This window comes from Pinus tabuliformis, chromosome 9, assembly GCF_031772625.1.
Source record: "Pinus tabuliformis cultivar Carrire ecotype Pingquan chromosome 9, CPIR1, whole genome shotgun sequence".
NCBI lineage: Eukaryota > Viridiplantae > Streptophyta > Pinopsida > Pinales > Pinaceae > Pinus > Pinus tabuliformis.
In genome coordinates this window covers 53,102,768-53,111,972 of record NC_142307.1, presented here as the reverse complement: position 1 = coordinate 53,111,972, position 9,205 = coordinate 53,102,768, and positions in this window count along the sequence as shown.

The window sequence follows — 9,205 nt, the reverse complement described above, 5'->3', positions numbered from 1 at the left end:
TATCCCACATATGATAAAGAATTGTATGCATTAGTACAGAGTGTGAAACAATGGAAACATTATTTAATGGGCAAAGAGACAATTATACATATTGATCATCAACCACTTCAATATTTACACTCACAAACTATGTTGCAGCAATCAAGACACTATAAGTGGATGGGTTTTCTACAACAGTTTCATCTTGTCATCAGATATAAAAAGGGCACACACAATAAAGTTGCAGATATGTTGTCCAGACCAATCATAAATGCATCTACTATACTTAAGCATAATTCAGTATTGCATGAAAGCTACATTGAACAGTGTGCTCAAGATATAGATTTTAAAGATGTATATGCAACTTTAAGTCGTGGAAAACAAGTAGAAGAATTGGATTATCATATTAAGGACCAACTCTTGTATCATTTTGGAAAGTTATGCATTCCACAAATTGAAAGAGTAAAGATAATTCAAGAAGCACACACTTCTCTAATATCAGGTCACTTTGGTGTAAGTAAAACAATTGCACATTTGCAAAGATTTTGTTATTGGACAAAAATGAATGAGACAGTTTCTAGATATGTAAGAGGGTGTACTATGTGTGCTAAAAGCAAGCCCAACAATAGAAAACTAGGCTTGTACACTCCTCTACCAGTTCCTTCTCATCCTTGGGAAAGTGTTTCCGTGGACTTTGTTGGGGGACTGCCTAGATCTAGAAAAGGTCATGACTATTTGTATGTTGTTGTGGATAGGTTCAGCAAAATGTGTATTTTAATACCTTGTAACAAATAGATTACAACTGAACAAACAACAAAATTGTTATTTCAGCATGTATGGGTTCATTTTGGATTACCCACTTCCATTGTATCTGATCAAGATTCTCGATTTGTTGGGAAATTTTGGTCGAGTCTGTGGGAATTGATGGACACCAGACTAAAGAAGAGTACAACTTTTCATCCACAAATAGATGGCCAAACAAAAGTGGTCAACAGGACAGTGATCCAGTTTCTCAGAGGCTATTGCAGTAAACATCCCAAGATTTGGGATGAACATTTATGTTATGTGCAGCATGCTTACAACCGTGCTAAACATTCTTCTACATAGAGATCTCCTTTTGAGACCTATTTTGGTTTCACACCAAGGTCTCCCTTGGATTTTGTCTTTGGTAAAGACATAGCGGTTGATGGACATAGTCATGTGGAAAAGGCAACCAAGTTCATTGAACAAATCCAAGAGATTCACTAGGCAGTATAGGAACAGCTGGAAAAGAGCCAAGCCAAGTACAAGGCAAGGCATGATAAGCATCGGATTGAGCTTAGTTTCCAAGTTGGTGATCAAGTTTGGCTATATATCAGCAAAGACATAATGCAAGGTGAAGGTAAGATGTTGAAACCAATAAGGTATGGACCTTTCAAGATACTTGAGAAAATTGGTGAGAATGCTTTTCGCCTTGATTTGCCAGCTTACATGCATATCTATTCGGTAGTTAATGCAGAAAGCTTGAGACTATTTGAACCTTCATTGATTGAAGATCCTAAAGAGCAGAGTCAATTGCCTTCTATTGATGATCTGTTGCTTGAATATCTTAATGAATTGCAGGAAGATACAGTTCTGGACAAGAAGGTGAGAACTACGCGCAGAGGGGATGTTGAGTACCTCAGGATTGGACTCAAAGGTTCAAACCCAAGCAGTTCAAAATGGATAGAAATTGGGCAAGCGAGGAATATATACCGTCACTTGATTGATGCTTAAAAACCAACTTTTGGTGGTCCAAAAGATTTTTCAGTGGGAAGGTCGTGATCAAAATTGGATCCTAGAACACTCTCTAAGTTTTCATGAACTCCTTAAAAATCATAAGTTTCAAAGTCTTATAAATATCAAGCTTATCAGAGATATCCTCGTAACAGTTGCAATTTGTGGTCAGTGCAGAGCAACGAGGATTGTCAGTCAAGTGCGCAGACCGTCGGCCCATGGTAACGAGCGCTATCACAAATTAGCAAATCTAGAGGCTAGTTCGAGAAACGGGGGTAGTTTCTGATCATAGGGCAAAACCCTCAAAGAAGGAAAGGCCTCCAGCACCCGGACCCAAAAATCATAAAATGTAATGGATATCGCTCCAATTCCATTAGAAGTGGGGTCCCACAAAAACCAACAGAATATTGGAGGGGCTTTGAGCGGTAAGCGGTTTCAACCGAGTTCCGCTCGATGTCACACAGTGATTGCCACGTGTCCCAGCAGGGAGAGAGAAAACCACTCACATTGGACGGGTAAACGTCATGCGACTTAGCTGCCCGATATGAACGATGACTATAGGATCTGGGGCCCCCAGATCAATGGCGGAGATGTGTTCCGATGGATGAGTGGATTTGATGACGTTAACAGATAGAGTTGTATAAGATTTGAAGTCCGAGATGGACGATGCGTTGGTAGAAGGTTGTGTTCGCCAGCATTCTTGGAGTTAACGGTAAAAATGGTCGTTTCGAGTATGTCCAAGAGAACTGACATTCATCCGTTACTAAATAGGTGGCCACCCCCCTGTGAGGTGTTATATAGAGACTGATGACGCAGGACAGAGGAATTCAAACAGACAAAGGCAGGGGAACCAGAAAGTCGGGAAGCGAAAACGAACAGTCAAGAAGCAGATTGGCTTTAAAGCCATGAAATGATGGAGAGATAGGCAAGTGAGTTAAAAAAGCTAAGAGTAGAGAACAGAGAGAAGAAGTCGAGCTGACCTGCAGAAGCAAAGGCAGCATCGAGATAGAGACAGAGAGAGTCAAAGAGTCTGTGTATTCCAGAAAAGGCTTGAGAGGTTCAAGCGAACTCCTCTATATATGCCAGTCATGTATTGAGTCTCAGATTGGACTCATACCATGGTGACCAATAGAGGTCGAAGTTCAGTAGGGAGAGTCTGTATACTCTAGAGACTTGGGGAATCCAAGTACAGTCTTGCTGAATTGTATCTGTTGAGTGAGACTCAGTTTGAGCTCACTGTTGTAAAAAATTTACTTTGAAAACATAATAGAGAGGCCACCACTGAAGGCTGGACCAGGAGACATAGCCCAAGAGTATTGGGTGAATTCCTTATTAAACTTGTTGTGTTTATATGTTTGCCTATTGTGTTTTCTTTAACTGCTTTAGTGTCTGTGTATTTCGCAATGTTATCGATCTGTTGCATAAAATAACATAGACACATCCATGCACATGAGTCTGTAATACCTTATTAGTTGTCTTATATCAATTTCAGATCATTGGATGTGCTCTAGCCATGAAGAGACTAAAGCACATGAGATCTCCAAGACCCAGAAATGGTTTGGGCAGAATCTAACCAGTTTGGAAGATATTAAAATAATTAATATTTTTAATGGAGTCCCTAAGTCTAAACTTAGGGAAAATAAAATATTAATGTGAATTAATATAAAATTGAGTTAGAATGGTCCAAAAGTCATGGATCATACCAGATCTAATCTTATCCATTGATTAGATAATTAATCTCGAACGTTGATGGACCAATGAGAAAAGTATAAGAAGAGGCTTGAGGGCCAGTTGGAGAATACACTAAGAGAGACCAGTCAGTTCAATTTTTGGAGCGGGGTTAGCTGATAAATTCGAACTAGTGGTCTAGAGAGCAGCAAGAGGTAGCAAGTACAGAGTAGAGAGTTAGGATCAACAACAAAAGACTAGCGCAGAGGCAGATGCAGGGCCTTTCAGGCAAACACTGAGGCAGCAAGAGACTATGCAGTCACTAGAGGGCCTGCGTGGATGATGCAGAGAGGCCCAACACTGACGCAGACAAGTAGGGGATGACACATAGTGTCTAGGAGCCACGCAGAGGTTAGCTGGGATGGCGTTGAGACTGGGATAAGTGCTAGAGATTTTTTCTCTATGTTGGGTAAGCCAGTTTGGCACCCAGTTGTATTGAAGAATTGTTGAATAATAAAATCCTCCCTTGCTGCACCGGTTTTCCCACATTGGATTTTTCCAAGGATTGTTGCCCAAAATATCTATGTCGATGTGATGATTCTTGTGCATGTTTTTTTTTTTTTTTTGTATGATGGTGTGATATATGCAATAGAATTTATTTTAATATTTATTGAAGGAATTTCATAAATAACTTATTGAAAATAAGTAGGCAAAGTAAATCAGATGATGCAGTGATAAAATTTCCACATGGTATCAGAGCGAGTAATCAGAGATAGGAAGGGAAAATTAGTTATGGGTCAAGACCATGATGCAGAGGCATCCACGTCAGGGGACTCGTATAAATTTTCAGAAAATTGTACAAGAGTTTTCGATTTCTCCATGTTGGCTTCTAGGATGGAAGAAGAAGTGACTTGTATGACTAGTTCTGCATCATCAGAAGTATGGTATAGATAGTGGAGCCTCTTGGCATATGACGAGAATCAGGGAATGTTTCTCAGAGTATCGAGAAGAGAAGATGAACTTTCAGAGACCATGGGGAACAAGGCAAAGTGTACTCCAGTAGGGAAGGGTACCATAGTTTTTCAAACAGAATCGTGAGAATGGTTCCGCACTACAAATGTGCTGCATATACCAGGATTGGGGATGAATTACTTTCCGTGTCACAACTTCAAGGCAAGGGCTATGACGTCTACTTCATCAAGGAGAGGGTATATGTCAAACACCCTAGCTGGAAAAAGAAAGTGCAGATTGGGATCAAAAGTAACAAGTTGTACAGATTACAATTAGAATCACCAATGGCACTAATAGGAAGTCATGGAGACAAGGACTTGAACGAACTACGGAACAGAAGAATGGGACATTTGCACCATGGGGCTCTAAGGATTCTCAGGAGCATTGTAACAGGAGTTTCGGATCTTAGTACGAAACAAGATGATGTATGCAGAGGATGTGCTCTAGGAAAGTATGCCAAGGCATCATTTCCTAGGAGTAAACACAGGGCCAAGAGTGTACTAGGATTGATACACTCAAATATATGAGAACCTATGTCCACCAAAGCTCTTAGTGGTGCTGAGTATTTCCTTACCTTCATTGATGACCACTTAAGGAAAACCTAGATTTATTTTCTGAAAACCAAGGATGAGGTTTTTTGTCAATTCAAAGAGTTCAAGGCTTTGGTGGAGAATTTGACTGGGAAGAAAATAAAAGTTTTGCGCTTAGATAATGGAGGAGAGTATGTCGATAAGGACTTCATTGATTTTTGTGCTAAGGAGGGCATCAGAAGGGCGTGGACAGCTCCGTACAATTCGGAGCATAATGGAGTAGCAGAAAGGAAGAACATGACTATTGTAGAAGCAACGATGGCCGTGATATATGATCAAGATATGCCAAAATTCTTGTGGGCAGAAGCATGCAACACAACAGTTTATGTTTAAAACAGGACTCCTCATCGGGCGTTGGGCAATATTACTCCAGAGAAAGTTTTTACAGGGAAGACTCCTAAAGTTAGTCATTTCAGGATATTTGGGAGTTTAGAATATTGTTGCATACCCGAGGAAAATAGGAAAAAGCTGGATCAAACTGTGGAAAAGGGATATCTAGTGGGATATAGCAAGAACGCTAAGGCATACATAATCTATCTTCCAGGGAGCAGGAAGGTAGTGGTTCGACGAGATGTAAAGTTCATGGAGGGCGGGGCTTTCAGAAAATCTTGTGAGATGCCTTCTGAGGACCAGTTAGAAGAAGAGTCGTTGGTTAAACCTCTTCAACCAACAGAGGTAAATAATTCTTCCTTGAATCAGGAAGATTCACAGGATGAGGAGCCAACAGAGGCACCTACTGGCAGAGGAAGAACTAGCAAGGAACTTCGTCAGATTCTGCGAGATGCAAAGGACTTCATCGGTGCACCAAGAAACAATAAGAGGGAGCGAAAATAGCCGGATAGATATCAGGCATTAGTAGCTCAGGATGGGGAGCCTTCCAATTCCCAGGAGGCAACTCAACATCAGGTTTGGCTAGATGTGATGATAGAGGAGTACAACTCCATAATGGTGAACGATGTCTATGAGGTAGTGCCAAGGCCTCAAAACATATCAGTAGTAGGTTCGAGATGGATCTACAAGATAAAATACGCTGCAGACAACAGTGTTGAGAAGTACAAGGCTAAGTTTGTGGCTAAGGGGTATGCTCAAAAGGAAGGAATTGACTACGAGGAGACCTTCACCATTGTAGCTAGGTATACATCTATTAGGACTGTGATATCTCTTGCAGCTTAGATGGGGTGGGAAATTCATCAGATGGACGTTGAAATGACTTTTCTGAATGGGGTAATAGAACAAGAGGTATACATTGAACAACCAGAGGGATTTTGTAAGACTCCATCCTAGGGTCCTCTACCATAATATATATTCTCTAATTTTAAATGCAATAAAAGGGCAATAATTTATTTTCTTACAAGACATTTAAATGATGATAATTTACCATTTAAATCTAATTCCTACAATTTAAATAGTGAAAATTTCATTTCAATCACTTACATGAGTAATCTATGCATAGAGGAATACCTGTATCGATAGCTTGGTGGAGATGCCCTTGAGTTGTTGATCTTTCTGGAATGCTCCTCTTGACTACTGACTGGATTTACCTCCCAGCCAACAAGGAAGTATTCCTAGCCTAGGAAACTTCCACAGGTTCCCTAGCCCTATGAGCCTAAGTCCAACCAGATGTAGTGTGTCCAAGATAAAACAATACTCCCCTCCTCTCTCTCAAACAATTCCTCCAAAACCATAACTAGACCAAAACCAAAAGCAAGACCAAGGACCTCCCCTCGTTCTCTCATCCTTCCCCTTTTATGCTCCCTCTTCTCCTCTCCACCTCAACCACCTCTCATTAATGTCATAACTACTTCCTCATCCTTACATTTGACTTCTCTTCTCCCAAGTAAACATGAGAGGACATTTGGGGATGTGATATGAATATAAAATTGGGTAATTAATTGGAGAAGACCATGTCTTCTCCCAAGTAAATATTTTGGGGATGAGAGATGAATATATAAATTGGTAATTAATTAGAGAGGACCATATCTTCTCCCAAGTAAATATGAGAGGACATTTTGGGGATGTGATATGAATATAAAATTGGGTAATTAATTGGAGAGGTCCATGTCTTCTCCCAAGTAAATATTTTGGGGATGAGAGATGAATATATAAATTGGTAATTAATTGGAGAGGACCATGTCTTCTCCCAAGTAAATATGAGAGAACATTTTGGGGATGTGATATGAATATAAAATTGGGTAATTAATTGGAGAGGACCATGTCTTCTCCCAAGGATATTATGAGAGGGCATTTTGGGGATATTTAAATTGGAATAATGGAAGGAGACCATATCCTATCCAAGATTAAATTTGAGAAGACAAGTTGGGAATTAATAATAACAATAATAAATTTTATATGAGTAAATATAGTTTACAGTTTCCCAAATGAAGGTATTCACCAATATTTCTTGATAATTATAAGTCAATATTTTCAGGTAATTTAAACATTAATAAAATTTGCATGATAAGATTAAGTGGAGCATTACATACACCCCTCCTTCAGAAAACTTCGTCCCGAAGTTAGAGTGAAAAGATACAAGGAGTTCGAAGGCATAAAAAAATAGAGAGAGAATTATAGTAGTAAAATTTAATAAGTCAAGCAATGATACCACTTCCCATCAGGAGTCTCCAACTAATCTATATCCTCCTATCCTTCCTTACCTACTTCTGTTCCCACCCTATCCATCCTCTGTTGTTATATACTATGGCATCGGCTATACCAATCTAACCACTGATAAAACCAATATGGCGGAAGCATCGACTATATTGACTTAACTTCCCCAGTAGGCAATTGTCAATCGTCATCACACATCTAGGGGAGTGTGTCCACCACTTCCCTCCCACGATTCCAGGTTTGGAGGTTACACGGTGGGAAATACCTCCACCCCTCCTTACAACTAGGGTCAACACCAACTGGTAATTGTCATCACGCATCTAGGGGAGCGTGTCCATTACTGTCGTCCCACGATTCCAGGTTTGGAGGTTACACAGTGGGAAATACCTCCACCCCTCCTTACAACTAGGGTCAAAACCCTAATATGGACCACACTACAATGATGGTTGGGCTTGTCATCGAATAATCCAATCAGGTAGTCTTGCCACCTGTCATTTACATTTTACCCATGTCATAAGAGTGCATATCAAGTAGATACCAAATGTAATAGAACAATGTAAATCATACCTTTCCTCATTGGATGTCTCGACCTTCCCCAATGGAATAGTAGATCTTGGTTATCATACAGTTCTTTCTGATCTGCAAGTTAGTTCTCATCCATGCATATATATAACAACAAAATAGATATAGATACATGATCTTAAACATCATGTTATTAAGTCTAGTATCCATGTGTCAATTTTGTAGTTCATACAGGAAATAAATCTTACATTAGATAAATCATACCCATTTAAGCCATACATGAAACAACAATAACTTTGGTGTAGTATTTTCCGGATTATCCACAGTATCATATTCATCATGTCGACGTTTCGAATCCCAAAGGGGATCCATCATCAAGACCACAAAAAATGGTTTTATGAGAAGAATCCTCCGACCAGTGTATATATAAACCTAATTAATCCTAAATAGTGAATTGAAGGTCAGCAGTTCTTCTCTCAATTTTTATCCTTGAGATTTTGAGAACATAGATCTCATTCCATGTATCCCCTCCATACAGGGAAGTAATGTTAGACTTTAAGCTTTTGTCGTTGTTATTTGGTGTCGTATTTTTCGGATTATCCACAGTATCATATTCATCATGTCGACGTTTTAAACCCCAAAGGGGATCCGTCATCAGGACCACAAAAAATGGTTTTATGAGAAGAATCCTCCGACCAGTGTATATATAAACCTAATTAATCCTAAATAGTGAATTGCAGGCCGACAGTTCTTCTCTCAATTCTTATCCTTGAGATTTTGAGAAGACATATCTCATTCCATGTATCCCCTCCATACATGGAAGTAATGTTAGACTTTAAAGTTCTGTGGTTGTTATTTGGTGTAGTATTTTCCGGATTATCCACAGTATCATATTCATCATGTAGATGTTTCGTCCATCATCAGGACCACAAAAAATAGTTTTGTGACAAGAATCCTCCGACCAGTGTATTGTAGGTCGACAATTCTTATCTCAATTTTTATCCTTGAGATTTCGAGAAGATAGATCTCATTCCATGTATCCCCTCCATGCAGGGAAGTAATGTTAGACTTTA